Here is an 18,878-nt window from a genome sequence, read left to right on the forward strand (position 1 = left end):
CTTCCAAGATTATATCAGTACTGACTCACTATTGTCTCCCAAAGTTTTATCTTTGGCCTAAATTACTTCACTGATAATTAAAATTCAAAATTCTTGATATATTGGCTAGAATCTCAAGTACTAATCTAAAATTTAACAAAGTTCTTAACAAAATTATTGATTTGTCTTCTGCCTACCCTTTCTTTTTTTAAGGTGTTTAGAATTTTTTAACATTAATTTAAAAAATATAAATTCCAAAGTACAACTTTTGGATTACAATGGCTTTTCCCCCCATAACTTCCCTCCCACATGCAACCGTCGCATCTCCCGCTCCGTCTCCCATCACATTCACATTAAGATTCATTTTCTGCCGGCACCGTGGCTCACTAGACTAATCCTCCACCTTGCGTTGCCGGCACACCGGGTTCTAGTCCCGGTCGGGGCACAAGATTCTGTCCCGGTTGCCCCTCTTCCAGGCCAGCTCTCTGCTGTGGCCCGGGAGTGCAGTGGAGGATGGCCCAAGTGCTTGGGCCCTGCACCCCATGGGAGACCAGGAGAAGTACCTGGCTCCTGCCATTGGATCAGTGCGGTGCACTGGCTGCAGCGTGCCGGCTGCGGCGGCCATTGGAGGGTGAACCAACGGCAATAGGAAGATCTTTCTCCCTGTCTCTCTCTCTCACTGTCCACTCTGCCTGTCAAAAAAAAAAAAAAAAAGATTCATTTGCAATTATCTTTATATACAGAAGATTAATTTAGTATATACTAAGTAAAGATTTCAACAGTTTGCACCCACACAGGAACACAAAGTGTAAAGTACTGTTTGAGTACTACTTATACTGTTAATTCACATCATACAACACATTAAGGAACAGAGATCCTACATGAGGAGTAAGTGCACAATGAATCCTGTTGTTGATTTAACAACTGACACTCTTGTTTATGGCGTCAGTAATCACCCGAGGCTCTTGTCATGAGTTGCAAAGGCTATGGAAGCCTTTTGAGTTTGTCAACTCCGATCTTATTTAGAAAAGGTCATACTCAAAGTGGAAGTTCTCTCCTCCCTTCAGAGAAAGGTACCTCCTTCTTTGATGGCCCATTCTTTCTGCTAGGATCTCACTCACAGATCTTTAATTTAGTTTTTTTTTTTTTTTTTTTTTTTTTTTTTTTTTTTTTTTTCCGCCACTGTCTTGGCTTTCCATGCCTAAAATACTCTCATGGGATTTTAGCCAGATCCGAATGCCTTAAGGGCTGATTCTGAGGCCAGAGTGCTATTTAGGACATCTGACATTCTATGAGTTGGCTATGTATCCTGCTTCCCATGTTGGATCATTCTCTCCTGTTAATTCTATCAGTTAGTATTAGCAGACACTAGTCTTCTTTATGTGATCCCTTTGACTCTTAGACCTACCTGAGTGATCAATTATGAATTAAAAATGATCACTTTGACTAGTGAGATGGCATTGCTACATGCCACCTTGATGGGATTGAATTGGAATCCCCTGGCACGTTTCTAACTCTACCATTTGGGGCAAGTCTGATTGAGCATGTGCTGAACTGTACATCTCCTCCCTCTCTTATTCCCACTCTTATATTTAACAGGGATCACGTTTCAGTTAAAATTAAACACTTAAGAATAATTGTGTGTTTATTAAAGGGTTCAACCAATAGTATTAAGTAGAACAAAAAAAAAAATACTAAAGTATTAAGTTGTTCCTGGACAATCAGGACACGGGCTGATCAAGTCATTGTTTCCCATACTGTCCATTTCACTTCAACAGGTTTCCTTTTTGGTGCTCAGTTAGTTGTCACCGATCAGGGAGAACATATGTTATTTGTCGCTTTGGGACTGGCTTATTTCACTCAGCATGATGTGTTCCAAATTCCTCCATTTTGTTGCAAATGACTGGGTTTCATTGTTTAGTGCTGTATAGTATTTTTTGAGTACATGTCCCATAATTTCTTTATCCAGTCAACTGTTGATGGGCATTTAGGTTGATTCCAGGTCTTAGCTATTGTGAATTGAGCTGCAATAAACATTAAGGTGCAGACAGCTCTTTTATTTGCCAATTTAATTTCCTTTGGGTAAATTCCAAGGAGTGGGATGGCTGGGTTGTATGGTAGGGTTATATTCAGGTTTCTGAGGAATCTCCAAACTGACTTCCATAGTGGCTTAACCAGTTTGCATTCCCCCCAACAGTGGGTTAGTGTCCCTTTTTCCCCACATCCTCGCCAGCATCTGTTCTTGGTAGATTTCTGTATGTGAGCCATTCTAACCGGGGTGAGGTGAAACCTCATTGTGGTTTTGATTTGCATTTCCCTGATTGCTAGTGATCTTGAACATTTTTTCTAGTGCCTGTTGGCTATTTGGATTTCCTCTTTTGATAAATGTCTATTGAGGTCCTTGGCCCATCTCTTAAAGTGGGTTTTTTGTTTTGTTGTTGTAGAGTTTCTTGATCTCTTTTAGATTCTGGTTATTAATCCTTTATTGGTTGCCTAGTTTGCAAATATTTTTTCCCATTCTGTTGGATGCCTCTTCACTTTCCTGTTTCTTTTGTAGTTCAGAAACTTCTCAATTTGATGTAATCCCATTTGTCAATTTTGGCTTTGATTGCCTGTGCCTCTGGGGCTTTTCCAAGAACTCTTTGCTTATGTCAATGTCTTTCAGGGTTTCCCTAATGTTTTCTAGAAATTTATTGGTATTGGATCATAGATTTAGGTCTTTGATTCATTTTGAGTGAATTTTTGTGTAAGGTGTAAGGTAGGGGTCTTGCTTCATAGTTCTGCATGTGGACATCCAGTTTTCCCAGCATCGTTTCTTGAAGAGACTGTGCTTGCTCTAAGGATTCATTTTAACTCCTTTGTTAAAGATAATAAGTTGGTTGTAGATGCATGGGTTGATTTCTGGAGTTTCTGTTTTGTTCCATTGTTCTATCCATCTGTTTTTGTGCCAGTTCCAGGCTGTTTTGATTATAATTACCCTGTAGTATCTCTTGAAATATGGTATTGTGATGGCTTTGCTTTTGTTGTATAAGTTTGCTTTAGCTATTTGGGGGTCTCTTGTGTTTCCATATGAATTTCAGCATCATTTTTTCCAGATTTGAGAAGAATGTCTTTGGTATTTTGATTGGTATTGCACTGAATCAATAAATTGCTTTTGGGAGAATGGACATTTTGATGATATTGATTCTTTCAACCCATGAGCATGGAAGATTTTTCCATTTTTGTTGGTATCTCTCCTATTTCTTTCTTTAAGATTTTGTAATTCTCATCATAGAGATCTTTGACGTCCTTGGTTAAGTTTATTTCAAGGTATTTGATTGTTTCTGTAGCTATTGTGAATGGGATTGATCTTAGAAGTTCTTTCTCAGCCATGGTATTGCCTGTGTATCCAAAGGCTGTTGATTTTTGTGAATTGATTTTATATCCTGCTACTTTGCACTTTGCATTTGAGGAATGTTCCTTCTTTTCTTTTCTTTTCTTTTTTTTTTTTTTTACTTTTATTTAATGAATATAAACGTCCAAAGTACAGCTTATGGATTACAATGGCTTCCTCCCCCCATAACTTCCCTCCCACCTGCAACCCTCCCCTTTCCCGCTCTCTCTTCCCTTCCATTCACATCAAGATTCATTTTCAATTGCCTTTATATACAAAATATCAGTTTAGTATATATTAAGTAAATATTTCAACAGTTTGCACCTACATAGAAACACAAAGTGAAAAATACTGTTTGTGCAGCTGTTATATATGTCCAAAATGGCGCCTGCTGTATTGTTTTTCCTGCCTTTGTAAGGTTAGTGGAGAGAGAGAATCGTGTCCATACCAGTCCCTTTTATTTTTTTTTTTTCTCTCCTCTAGTTAAGCTGGTGAACTTTACCCCACGGGGCTTCAAGCCTCGTTCCCTCTAGGCTCTTCCTGCTGCTTTTCCACCAGTGTCTCAGGTTACTGCAGTTTTGCCTCACCTCCCTTTCCAGTGCTGGTGTGTAGACTCGGTGGCTGGGGTCCTGATCTGTGGGTGCCCATGCCCTCCATGTAGGTCCACCGTGTCCCACTAGTTCCAGAAGAGTTTCCTCTGCAGTTTTTTCCCTAACTCTTCCCTGAGACTACAGTATCTCCACTTTTATTAAACTATCTTTCCCAGTACTATCAGTGCGCTCCCTCTCTATTCCACCATCTTGGAGCTCCCCCTTTCTCCAAAGCAAACTCTTAGATTCATCTGGGCAGCTAAGAATTTTGACATCATGCTTGATTCCTCCCTTTCCTTCACACCCCATCAAAATCAATCAAATCTTGATAGCTCTTCAGACTGAATGGAGGATGCTGCTGTGACCACACTTATGGAACCCTCATTCTTTCTTCTCCCATGTGGGTAGCAGGGATCAAAGGACCTGGTCCATCATCTACTGCTTTCCCAGGTACACTAGAAGAAAGCTGGATCAGAAGTGGAGCAGGCGGGATTTGACCTGGTGCCCATGTGGGATGCTGGTGTTGCAAGAGGCAGCTTGACATGCTGAACCAAAATGCTGCTCCACCCCCCACAAAAAAGCAATATTATTGGTAATGTCCAGCATAGTGTCATGCACATAGCAGATGTGGTCTGCAATTAATTTGTGTGAACTGAATGACTATAGAGCCACTTCCATATGAAGACTCTCTTAATCAGCTTTAACTCTTGCCAACAGTGTTTCAAAATTACTTTTATTTTTTCCTGTCAGATAGTCACTATACAAACATTTATTAAGCAACAATTCTGTGCTAGGCAAGGTTCTAAGTATTAAGAACATAGGTTGATTATGACATCTTAAATTGCTACCTTATGAAATTTACTTTCTGCTTCCATTAAGGTTTGTGAATTTGTGTAGATTTATAAAGTATGTTAAGGAAGTCTCAATTTATTAGAAACAATATGAGATTGTACATTCAAGCACATGTCTTGAATGTACAATAGCATGCATTTTATTCACTTCTGATTTCCCCTTACATGCATTATGCAAAATTATAATCATTGCTGATATTTGTGCTTCATAACTATAAATATGTGTTTAATAATTGAAAGGTAGATTAAAGTAAAAACATTGAAACTATCACAAACACACACTCAGAAACATATACGTAAGAAAAGTCTTCTAAAAGTTTGTAGAAAATTCAAGCTTTAAAAAAAATGCATTGGTTTCAATTTTTGCAAAAATTAATTCATCTTCTAATTCCAGTGCCCTCCATATTTGAAATGCCTTTATATGTGTGTGTTTATATATTGTACATTTGAAGTACAAAGAAACCCTACCATTGCAGACACAAAATCTACATAAGCTTAACTGATTCAGTTAAGGTGATTATAGAATGAAATCACACGAACTCATTAGGCAATTTTAAAAATCATTTAATGTTTCTTTGCCTATTTAATTCTTCCTCTCTGATTTCATGCTTATGAAGTGTCATTCTGATTGCAATTTATTTTTTATGTAATTCAGTGTTAAAAGTTGGGTGCTGGTGAAGTTGCTGTGAGGATAAACTTGAAAATAATATTTCTTGATGAATGTAATTAAAATGGCCAATATGCTGCATATTTTATGCAAAACAAATATATATAAAGGAATACTTTCCAGAAATATTATGGGATTGGTTACAGCTATATCATATCTAAGAAGTTCCTAGTAATAATTTTTCCTTGGCTACAGAGTCAATTTTCTCTCTGTGACTTTAAAGTTTGAATAAAGAGTATCTGTATTTTAAAAAAATCATATATTTAAGTAAACAAAAATACAAATTTTAATTATTGATGAAGGCACCCTATTATTTGAACATTTCTCTGCCTTTAAATCAGTTTTTTGAGTGACTAGAGTATTATTTTTCTAGGCAAAATGCATTGTGGAAAATTTCAAGAGTTTTCATCTAAGGTATGGAAAAAAAATTCTCAGAACAATGAAATCTTGTGCTCATATCCTGCCTCTGGTCTTTCACAGATGGGAAGTCTATATGAGGATTTAAGGTCCATGTTTCAACAACTTGATGCATAATATTATCACCTCATAAGATAAAAAGAATTAAGCATTATGTAGGAAAGCAATCACTATGGATCTAGAACTTTGGAGATTCTTCATGAATTTTGCCTTCCTTCCTTATAACAAACAGCTTAGTTTCTACTTGTAGGAATAACAACAATATTTGAGTCAGTTAATAACTTAGAATAGAATTATATAGATAGCCAGTTATGCAATTTAATTTGCACAAATACGCACACTAAAAATCTTCATTTCAAGTGTTTCACTCAAACATTTTCAACAATTTACTTAGTGTTCTATATTTATTCTTTTCAAGGAATAAAGTATAAGAAACTGGAATGATATGTTTATTTCTCTATAATATCTTATAAGTGCTGAATTCATGTGTGTAATCTGAGGCTAAGACCTATCTGGATTTATAGAAGGTAACTTCAGAGAATGAATTTAATTCTCAACTTCAAATTTATTGGGAAAGTTAAAAGGAAATTCAAGAAAATATCATTTTTCTAACGGTTACACATGGGTATACTGGAAAACCAATGCATTGCAATGATTGAAGTGATTTTAACGTTAGTAATCTTATTTTAACATAAAAATTTATGATAGAGAAATTGTCAGTTAAAAAAAAAACAAATTTGGGCTTAGATAAGAAGAGAGTTAATTCCAATAGATTATATCAATTAGGAGAGGAGGACATTGCAATTGGGAACACGCCCCAGTCATGGGATCTGCAAGACCTTAAAGGACTTTTCTTTTACCTGGAATCATAACCCAAACTTGAAATGATGTGTGTTAGACAGTGGATCAGACTATCTTTCTTTATCATCAGTGATTTGAGAGTGGGCCAACTTCTCATCCTGATTTTGGTTCAAGTTGACATGGGTCTTAAAGTTCAGGACCTAAGTGGAGGAGAAAAGTTTAAAGTTTAAGTCAGTTTGGAGAGATTTTTATTTGGATTTATTAGTGGAGGCAAACTCAGCTAATCTTCTGTAAGAAGAAGAGTAGAATTTGGAGAGTCTATGTGTGTCTGGCTTAGACATAGGTAAACACGCCTTTTTAAATCCCAGGGGGAAGTGTAGTTGCTAGTATTTTTTGAGGTCACAAAGTAAGTTTAATGTTTTCAAAATCACCAAATGTCTGGTCTCCTGGTTTTCAACCACTGGTAGGCAAAAACATTAGGGAACTCAGTGTTGTGACTCAACAGTTATGTCTACAGTCACTCTATTTCATGTGGAAAACTAATATGAAATATTCAAGGTTGTAGCACTGCTTCCAGATTCAATAAACTCTTTGACACTCTTGGTAGTACAAAGAGTTAAAATGTAGAAACTGCAGTGTATTACCTTGCATTTCATTTTTTAAAGCTTTGACATCTTGAGGCCTTGCTGACTCTTCATCCCCCCAGGTTCAGCTGATTCCTAGATTGGACAAACAACTTCTCTCTAAGTGTGCCTTTTATATGCAAACCACCCAATTCAGAGCCCATTCCACTCACCTCCTTTGTCAGTCTCTCACCTGTTGGGTCACTATTTCCCTGCTTTAATCACCCCAGGGCCAGGTGCCAATTAGGAACAGTTCTTATGCATCAGAAATTTGTCACTCCTAGATCCACATTTACCCTGCCTTCCCTAGAAACCACATTAAAGGTGGTTTCACAGTTCACCTCACTTCTAGTATACTCCCTCTGCCTCCCTCTGCGGAGCTATCTGTGTGGCCTTCTCATGGCAACCCGTGCACCCTCTCTTGAGATCTGTGAGTGTAATAAATTATCATTTCCATGGCAACTCTCTCCTGATCCACTGACCTTGTCATACCTAAAGATGAACAAAACCTATAAAGGCATGCTTTGGAGTCTTGTTCTTGGAAATATATCATTGTATTAACACCCTAAAGTGTACTTTGACAAACTAAGACATCACTAGTCAATGGAATAACAGGAGACCACGAGTCCTACATGCCATGTATGGTTGACACTTGTCATGAAAGAATTTAGACTGTATCATTGGATACTAGATAACTCACACAATGGAACCATAAGGAAACAAGCACAAAATGTAACTACTGCAAAACCTATGCAAAGTCGAATGCTAAGGTGGTTGTGAGAATGATTGCTATTGTTGGCACCAAACATGAAAAGGTTCTATGAGAGGCTGAAGGTGGCTAGGCTTTGAGGAGTAGAGTGTACTTGTTGAGTGAGAGAAAGATGAGGATCTTTGTCAAGGAGGTGAGGAGTGAAACAGGGGAATTTAAAAGTAGTTGATTTCCCTGCAAAATTTTGACTGAAGTGAGGCATTATAAATTTCTGAATCCAAAGATTTTTTTAATGCATTTGATCAAGTAATGGCTTATAAATGGGTCTGAATGATGCTCACTGTTAAAATCAAGCATTCATCTGAAGTCCTTTCAGAGGCAGAATGGGACCTAGCCTCCTATTTTTGTTCTTTAAAGGAGCTTCTTAGAAAAATATGATGCTTATGGACAAACTCTTGTATCCAGGCAACATTACTTTTAAGTAGGGGTTAGATTATTGAGATTTTATCATCAAAGTCTGAAGAACACTCACACAACACACACACACACACACACACAGAGAATGAGAGAGAGAGAGAGAGAGAGAGAGAGAGAGAGAGAGCACCCACACAAGAATAAAGAAAGACAGAAAAATAAAAACAGTTGTAAAAGCAGAAATAGCCCACAAGCCAGGGATCCTGGAAAATTGTGGTAATTACTGAAATCAATTCTGGCTTACAAAGAACATAAAAGCTGAACACACACTGTTAAATTGCATTCTGCTCACCTGTGGTTTACCATGCTGGTTTTTTTTTTTTCTTTTTTCTTTTTAATGTGCAGATTTTGTAAAGGCCAACTAGAATTCTAATAGATCATTAATCAGAAGCACTTGTGGTAATAACAGTAACACCAACATCTTTCAGCTCTTGAAAAATCTACATTTTATATCAATTTACAATTTAAAATGCAATAGAAACTAAATTGATTTCAGGAAATAACATTTATGGATAACATATGCAACATAAAATATTTTAAAAATTTTAAAATATTACATTCAATTTATTTATGAAGTAGCTAATGGTACTTGGATTTGACACATCATATATGTATGAATAATCTTATGAATCTCTAGCAATTATCCACTCATTACTATACCACACATGAGTCATGTAGCTGTTTTTTAGGATAAGATACTTGTTCAGTGGTATGAATAATAACCTCAGCACAAGGAGAGAGAGAACCACAGCCTACTAGCTGTATGACTTATTAAAGGAGACTGCATTCATTGATATGGCTGCCTAGGAGAAGCAACAAAAGTCTAAATCAAAGAAATGGTAGTAATGCAGCTTCATTTCTGTATAGCCCATAAGAAATCTGTGCAGACTAGTTCAGCACAAATCTCAGGCCTCAGTCAAGCAATACCATAGTGTACTCTTTACTCTGATTGTTAGAATGTGTCAGAAATTATTGTGATTTTTTCTTATTCCTCAGTTAATAGAATCAATATTTATGCCACCTGTATGAGGAATTATAGGTTAAAAAAAGAGTAAAAGGTTTTGAGATAGATAATTTTGATAGTACAATAACTCAACATAAGTTATTGAGCCTCCTAAGACCCCATTTCACTCATTTGTATGACTGTAATGCCTATTTACTAAATACTTGTGAAAATTAAATAAAAATCTATAGTACAAATCAAGATTGGCACATAGTAGCTACTTAAGTATACCTCGCTCTTCAAAAATCTAATTGCAAGATAAATTGGAGTGGCTTGAATTTCCTCCTTATGTTATACAAAGCTGCAATATGAGGGTTTATCTTCGTCACTGCCCAGTTCTCCTTTCTGAACTATTTTTCCTGTGTTGAGGCTCAATGCTCACCATCATCTCTGATCAATGCTGCTTCTAAGGAAAGCATTTGTAAATTCACTCACATTGAGCTATGTTATTAATTGGATTACCTCTGCCAAGTATGTAAAAGTTCAAAGCTAGAAAAATTAAAGAATTTTTGAATTAGAGACTTCCACTAATGAATAGATGTTTAGTGGATTCATTGTATGTGGGGTTGAGGGTGGTGGAAAAGAAAGAGTTGGGAGATTAGGAGAGTTGCAGAGATAACGGATATCAATATGCTAAATTTAGACAACCTGGATTATAACCAGGAAAAAATAATATCTGAAGGGAAGGTTTTCATTCTCCAGTTAATGAACTGATTATTTTCCACAAACTGAATTTTAGTGAAATTTTAAAAAGTTTTTCCTTATCTTAAAATTTTAGATAAGCTTTGGTTCTATAGAACTTTTAAATGAGCTTCCTATAAAAATGGATCATACAAAAAATTAAAATTGGGTGATATATATCACTTATATAAAACTCATTTTCTTATATGACTTTAATCAATGTTTCTTTATATCGTCTTATACATTTAGTTTATTCACTTGTTTTTGTCATTTCCAGAATAAATGTGCATCCTTGTAGTTTTCCCAGTGCTGACTGTCTAGATTACAAAGAAAAGCACCATTGATTGAAACTAGAGTCCATAATACTTAGTGAAATAAGCCAGTCCCAGAAAGACAAACAGCATGTTTTCTCTGATATGTGGTAGTTAAGATAGAATACAAAAAAACCCAGTGTATAAGAATGAAACTGAAATTTTATGATTTGATTATTGTTTATAACCTTTGTCTAAATGCCTGTAAAAAAATCTTACTACCTTTAATTTGTTGAACATTTTGAATTGAAATCATGTTATAGTAAGAAAAAAAGAAAGGAAGCAAGGAAGGAAGGAGGGGATTGCTGGAAGGGGAAAGGAATGAGGGAATTGATATAGGGAGATATAAATAAGCATAATTAATGATACAATATTGAATGCATCCCTTTATAGTGAACATCGTTTCTAACATCTAGAGAAAAGTTTCACAGGCTTATGAGAGTACAATGTGGCCTATATTCCATGTAGCCTGAGGTTCTCCTGCTTAGAAAAAGTCATATGCCATTGAATCAAAATCATTTCAAGTGGGGAAGGCCATGTTTATAGGAATGCTAAATCTGGAGAATGCACCTGGAAGCTCAAAAAGAAGCACACTAGAAAAATCAAAAATAATCTACCTTGAAGCTGTAATGTGGGGAGTATGCACTGCTGATTATTTTATGTAATTGTGGTGCTATTTGAAATGATGACTTTTCAGTCTTAATTCCTACCTTCCTATGATGACATGGTGGAACTGATTATACAAAAAATAAAATTTAATCTTCTTCCAAGTCATATGTTTTACAAATGCAGCTTAATTTGGAATTTAGGCTGCTACTAAACCTATTTCCTTTCATCTGAAATCCTTTAATTTGCAAAATAATTGCCCACAGACTGCTTGTTTCCTTAAGCAGCATCTAATCAAATAAATATGTGAAACCAAAATACTCCACATTTTTCTAACTGTTCTCTGTCATACTGAAACAAGGTCATATAATAATGATATAATAATGATTTTTGAAACTGCTTTCCATGTGTTGTTTTTTCCCTGTTTTTGTGATGAATGCTTTTACTTTAAAAATAGATGCTTTAATGTAGAAATACAAGAAATGTGAACAAGGACGACAGTATGATTTCCTAAAAGGAATTCAGCACTTTAGTATTAGAATTTGAAAATGAAGAGAATGATTAAATGCTTGAAATGGAATTAAAAATAAGTACCATAAAACTACTCATAACAGAGAAGCAAATACAAGAGTTAAAGAAATTCTTAAATGACATGGAAAAAAAACTCCTCCAGGATATAGAGATACTGACAAAAAACAATATTAGAAATAAATTGTTCAATATGTCAAGTAAAAATACAGTGGGAAGCCTTAACAACAGGCTAGGTGAGGCAGAACAGAGAATATCTGAGCTAGAAGACAGATTTTTGGAAATACTTCAGACAAAAAAAAAAAAAAAGAAGAAAAACAGAAAAACTGAACACTGAGATTTATGGGCTAACATCAGACAACCAAATATACATGTCTTAGGAGTTCCTGGAGGTATGGAAAGAAACAATGGGGGCAGGGGTTCTGGTGTGGCAGATAAAGCCATCACTTGCAATATCAGCATTCCATATGTGTGCCTTTTTGTAGCCTGGATGTTCCATTTCCAATCCAGCTCCCTGCTAATGGCCTTGGAAGAGCAGCAGAAGATGGCCCAAGTGCGTGGGCTCTATGACCCTCATGGGAGAACTGGAAAAAACTCCTGGCTCCTGGCTTTGGCCTGGCCCAGCTTTAGCCATTGCAACAATCTGGGGAATGAACCAGCAGATAGAAGATTCTCTCTCTCTCTCTCTCTCTGGCTGTATTTCTGACTTTCAAACAAACAAATAAATTTTTTAAGAAAAAGGAAATACAGAATGGCTTAGAAGTGCTATTCAGCGAAAAAAACAGCAGAAAATTTCCCTAATTTTGAGAAAGATATGGATATCCAAGTACAGGAAGCACATAGAACTCCTAATATAGATAATCAGAAAAGATCTTTACCATGACAAATCTTAGTCAAACTTTCAAAAGTAAAACACAGAGAAAAGATTCTAAAATATGCATGGGTGAAATGTCACATTACCTTCTAATGATCTCCAATTAGATTGACAACTGATTTCTCATCCATAAGCCTATAGGCCAGAAGAAATAGAGACACAGTCCAAGTCCTAAGAGAAAAAAATAATAAATAAAAACTATCAAGCTGGAATACTGCGCTTAGAGATACTCTCATTGATAAATGGAAGTGAAACAAAGACCTTCCAAAACAAATAGAAATTGACAGAATGTATCAATACTCATCCAGTCTTTTAAATTATACTTAATAATGTGCTACACACAGAAACTCTCCTAGTAAAAGCTCAAAGTAAATACAAAGCAAACAGAAATATTTATGGAAAAATGGCAAGACCAAGTCATTACTTACCAAGGAAAAGAAGGGAAAAGTCATTCCATGCTTATGAAAATTCAAAATGAGCAGATGTAGCCATCCTAATATCAGGTAAAATAGACTTTAAGATATGAACTATTAAAAGAAACAAAGAATGATCTTACCTGATGACTAAATATCAATTCAACAAGAATATGTGACTATCGTAAATATCTATGCACCCAATCCTAGGGCACAGAGCTATTTAAAACAAAGGTGAGTGGATCTAAAGGGAGATGTAGGCTCCAATACAATAGCATTTCAACATCCCAATTTGATCAATGGATAGATCACTAGACAAAAAAGATCAACAAACAACCGAGCTAATCTACACTATTGATCAAATGAGTAAAACTCAGATCTAAAGAACATTTTGTACCACAGCTATACAAAACACATTACTTTCATCAGTACATGGAACATTCTCTAAGATAGAAGATATTCTAGGCCATAAAATTTAAAAAGACAAAATTAAAAAACAAATTAAAAAAATTGAAATCATACTATGTGTCTTTTCTGACTACAATGGATTGAAGCTGGAAATTAAGAATTTAAGGAACTCTAAAATATGGACAAATACATGAAGACTGAGCAAAATCCTCCTGAATGTACAGTGGGTCATAGAAAACCTCAAAAGTTGAATAAAAAAAATTCTATAAACTAATGAGATGACACCACAAAATATAAAAATTTATTGAGGAAAGTTTATAGCAATAAATGCCTTTATCAAGAATTGTAACAGAATAAATAAATGACCCAGCAATGCCTCGCAAGAATCTAGAAAAAACAACAACATATCACACCCAAAATTAATAAGAGAAAAAAATCAAAAATTAGATAAGAAATAAGAAAAATTGAAGCAAAAAATGCAAAAAAATTTGAAATGAAGAACTCGTATTTTAAAAAAGTTAATAAAACTGATAAACCATTGGTCCAACTAACCAAAAAAGAAGAACAAATACAAAAACAAAAAAGAGGGAGAAGACATAAATGAATAAAATCAGGTGAAAAATGAGATGTTACAAAGGATACTACAAAAATAAAATGAATAATCACGAATTACTTCAAAGAGCTATATGCCAAACAATTGGAAAATCTAGAAGAATTGGATAGATTTCAGGACATATACAATTTATCAAAATTGAGTAATAAAGTCATAGATAACCTAAATAGACAAATAATGAAGATGGAATTTGAATCAGTAAAAAAGACTCTCCAAACAAAGAAAAATCCAGGGCTGATGGCTTCACAATTGAATTCTACAAAACTTTTAAAGAAGAATTAATCCCAAATCTCCTAGACTATTCCAAAGTATTGAAAGGGATAAAATCCCTCCAAAATCCTTCTATGAGGCCATCATCACCTTAATTCCAAAACCAGGAAAAAAACAACAACGACAACAACAAAAAAGAACTTTCAACAAATATCCTTGATAAACATAGAAATGAAAATCTACAACATACTAGTTAACCAAATCCAGCAACATATCAAAAAGATCATTCACCAGGACCAAGTAGGATTTATCCATGATATGCAGTGATGGTCAACATACACAAATTAATAAATCTGATATACCACATCAACAAATTATCTCAATAGAGGCAATTTTTGGCAATTAAGGCACTTGCTAAAATACAACACTCTCATAACAAAAACCTTAAGGTAATTGTGTATAGAAAGAACATGTCTCAATACAATCAAGGTAGTATATGACAAACCTATAGTCAGCATCAAATTGAATGGGGGAAAATCTGGAGGCATTTGCATTATGATTCAGAACCAGATAAGGATTCCCACTCTCGCTGATACTGTTCAATATTCTGTAAGCTTTATCCAGAGCCATTAAACAAGAAAAAGAAATCCAAAGGAGTCAAATTGGAAAAGAAGGATCAAATTGTCTTTGTTTGCAGATGACATGATCCTATATATAGGGAACCAGAAGACTATACTAAGAGATTATTCAAACTCCCAAGGGAGTTTGGCATAGTTGCAGGTTATAATCCAACAAATAAAAACGAATAGCTTTTATATACACAAACAATGCCATGGCTAAGAACTTGTAAGACTGGTACCATTCACAGTAGCTATAAAAGTATTAAATATAGTCTGCTTAGCATTCTTATCTAGGATAAAATGAATGCAAATAACTTCAAGAGCAAAAATGGTACCACATAGGAGACAGTGTATTTTGAGTATATTAACTTATTTTAATATAACTTGTTTACTTGTACAATGATATGATATTAAATAAAATAACATTAATATTAAACAACTGGTCAAAAATTCATGATAATTTGATTTCCTGTGGGCATAAATCAATTTATCCTGTGGGCCAGTATAACTGGCTCCCACACATTGCTGGAAAATCTAAACTGAGTGAAGAAACTATAATTGAATTTTGGGCTTTGATTTTGGTTTCTGAACTACTAATATTCCTCAAATAGCAGTTCAAATAATTTTCTTTATCCTAAGGTATGCTCAGAATTCACATTATCATTTAATAAGTTTGGAAACTTTTTGCATTTAACCTACAATGGCATAGGTTTTAAGAAATATGCGTTTTGAGTGAGGAGAGTTAGATGTTTAATCTCACTAAAAAGTCACCATCTACCTGTGAGGAAAAGTCAGTGAATTGTGGTGTTGAAGTGCAGAGACTCGGAAGTCCAACTACCTGCACTGACATCATTGGTCTTCCATTATTTATTTATTTATTTTGCATTAAGCAAGTTGCTGAAGTTCTATGTATATCAGTTTCTTTATCTATAAAATGTGCAAAATAATAGTCCTTACTTTATCAAGATTCTATAGTGTAGCTATAGAACGTATTGAGTGCTTAATAAAGTATATCATTCTTATTTGACTTCAGTGAAGTTTTCCCTTTGTGGAAAATATCCTTCCAAAGTCTTTCCAAATGCAAGAATCCCTATAGTTTACACAAAGAAACTCTGTATGCTCAGAGGTCATCATTAATTCAACATATGCATCACTGTCTTTGAAAACAGTTCCCTAGGGGATGAATTGGAGTCGAGCTATGCTGTATTATAGTAGACTAACTTTAGAGGAGCACACAATTTATTTTTCCTTCTCCAAACACAACCATCTCTCTAACCTTCTCAACACTTTCCCTCTCATCTTTTAGGGTGACTTCCAAATTTACATATTTTAATCTAAGCACTCAGGTTCCTTTGTATATCTATCTTAATTTCTTCAGTGTTTCTCATGGAAAAAAAAGATGTATCTTACATACCATTTTTTTTTTTTTACAGAGCACCCAAAGGTCAATTACTTACTCTTTAGAAATTGCATGCCTCATGATTTTTCTAGTGAAAGAGATAGCAGTTTTATATTTTTAGAAATAACTATAGTTCATAGCATCCTATTATATACTTTAGGAGGACATCAAAGAGAAAATAAAAGAAACTCTAAGTTTGAAATACTGATTGTCAGGATTCTAAGATACCACAGGATAGAGGTAGGCTGTTTAAAATGTGTAATTCTGTGGCCGGCGTTTTGGCACAGAGGGTTAAAATGAGTATTTCAAATGCAGACTTGAACCTCTAATGGAAAATGAACCTAGAGAGTCAAGAAATAGAATACCATAGCAAATAAAATATCAAATTATATATCATAATTAACAGAACCTTAGCAAGATGCTTGATACACAGTCCCTGAGATGCCAGTTGAGTTGAATGCACGACAAAGATGAGACAGAGACAGACAGATGAGAATCATGCTTCACTTTCCAAATGCTTGCAACATCCAGGGCTAATCAAAGCAGAAGCCAGAAGCCTGGAACTCAGCCTGAGTCTTTCATATGGATGCCAGGGATCCAACTACTTGAGCCATTACCTGTTGCTTCCTAGGGTGTATATTAGTGGGAACTCAAATGGGAAGTGGAGCCAAAATGGGAATCCACATACTCAGATATGGGATGTGCTGCAGTGCAAAATGTCGTTCCTTTTTTTCTACTTCAGCATTCAAATTTTCCACACGTTTAAAAGAAATACATAATTTCCACATACATTTACTTTTGTACAGGATACATTACAAACTTTTTTTTTTTTTTTTTGACAGGCAGAGTGGACAGTGAGAGAGAGAGACAGAGAGAAAGGTCTTCCTTTTGCCGTTGGTTCACCCTCCAATGGCTGCTGCGGCCCACGTGCTGCAGCAGGCGCATCACACTGATCTGAAGCCAGGAGCCAGGTGCTTCTCCTGGTCTCCCATGGGGTACAGGGCCCAAGGATTTGGGCCATCCTCCACTGCCTTCCCAGGCCACAGCAGAGAGCTGGCCTGGAAGAGGGGCAACGGGGACAGAATCCGGCGCCCCGACCGGGACTAGAACCCGGTGTGCCGGCGCCACAAGGCAGAGGATTAGCCTAGTGAGCCTTGGCGCCGGCCAAACATGTTTTAAAGACCAACTCAACTGGCATATGGATCAGTGGGTTTCATTGAGGTGTTCTTTCTGAGTTAACTGCTTAGCTTCTGATTCTTTGCTGTTACAGTTGCTTCTGAGGTCATCCTGCAGACAGGCAACTTTTGTTACTCAAAGCTTCTGATTTAAGATAAAATACACACACCTGTTTTAAGAATGGAAAAGCAAGTGTTTTTTGTTTGATACAGGTACCATCTACTCCCAGTATTTCTGAATAAGTAAGGTTGTATTTGTGTGTTTTTGTGTATGAGCTTCTCCTCTTGAGATGTTTTTAAATCACAGACCATATTTTTGAAAGTAATCTCTCATTCCAATGTATATAGATATTATTAATAACTGAGCATGACAAATATTTTATAATAAGATCTAGTACCCTCAACAATATTTCAAGTTAAAAAGACACTATTTTCATTCCTTCAACACAATTCATGTCTATATATATGTATGCGTGTGTAAATGTGTATGTATGTATATATGTTTTATATATAATATATATTATATATGTATTTTATGTATTATATATATATATATATAAAATCAAAACATGAAATTTGTAGCTAAGAAACCCAGACTCTTAATTCTCTCTCTAAAAGGGCTGGATTGGCACCTAATTTTGATAAACTCTATTTAGTAACTCTTTTATTTTCAACTTTGATACAAAGTGACTAATTTTTGTAAATGATAGTTGGCAGCATTTTCCCTAAAACATGTATTAAATATTCCCCTTGTGGATGATGGAAAAGAAGTAGCTAAACCTGTCACAGTTGAATGTTCTTGCTAACTGACACACCAACAGTGTTTGTAGCAATTTGGGATATGGACTTCATTACACTTATTTGCTGGTCAATATCCCCCTTTATATTTGATTATGCAGTGTGCTAGATAATCTTTAAAATGGTATTCAATGATACCTGTGCCTTACATTTATTCCTTTTGTTGACTTTCATCGCTTCCTGATGGATACCTCTGGTCATGAAATGAAACAATAGTAATGAGCTGCCATTTTCATAATTAGTTTATAAAAATAGCAGCTTTTCAAATTTGTTTTTTCATATGGGCTGCAGCCTCATTTTCTGACTCATTTGCTCTGTGGGAAGTCAGCTGCTACACTTTAAGCCACAGTTTGGAGAGACCCAAGTTGTAAGGAATTGATGTTAGTAGGAATAGCCAGTGAGTACCTGTGGCTTCACTAGTGACATGTGAGTGATACCCAGGCAAGGCTATCTCAAAGAATGAGTGGAGCCTTAGACTAACTACAGCCTGGTCAACACCTTGAATATAACATTGTTAAGACTTAGAGCCAAAGGCACCTCAGGTAAATGCCCCAACTCATTATCTACAGAGACTGAGATAATGATGTTTGTTGCCTTAAGGCTATACACTTTCAGGTTTTTGTTAGTTAATTGTTATCTATTGCAAAGAGCATATGCAGTTTCTCTGCCTTTCTAATCTTTTATTGACTGAAACATTTTTCAACTAATAGTCTGTTATTTTTTTAAAAAAATTTATTTGTTTTTATTTGAAAGAA

At 35.4% G+C, this 18,878-nt stretch overlaps 1 long non-coding RNA gene across 22 annotated transcripts in view; it reads left to right on the forward strand.

Moving 5' to 3' along the window:
- Window positions 1–18,878, forward strand: part of LOC108176366 (uncharacterized) — a 259,220-nt gene that overhangs the window by 181,779 nt on the left and 58,563 nt on the right. For 19 of the 22 annotated variants that reach the window (XR_011386688.1, XR_011386673.1, XR_011386674.1 and 16 more), the window contains one exon: window positions 5,834–5,874. The exons of the other annotated variants lie outside the window; for them this stretch is intronic. This is a non-coding gene — a long non-coding RNA (uncharacterized lncRNA). The remainder of the gene's footprint in view (window positions 1–5,833; window positions 5,875–18,878) is intronic. 22 annotated transcript variants of the gene reach the window in all.

This window comes from Oryctolagus cuniculus, chromosome 2 (genome assembly GCF_964237555.1).
Source record: "Oryctolagus cuniculus chromosome 2, mOryCun1.1, whole genome shotgun sequence".
NCBI lineage: Eukaryota > Metazoa > Chordata > Mammalia > Lagomorpha > Leporidae > Oryctolagus > Oryctolagus cuniculus.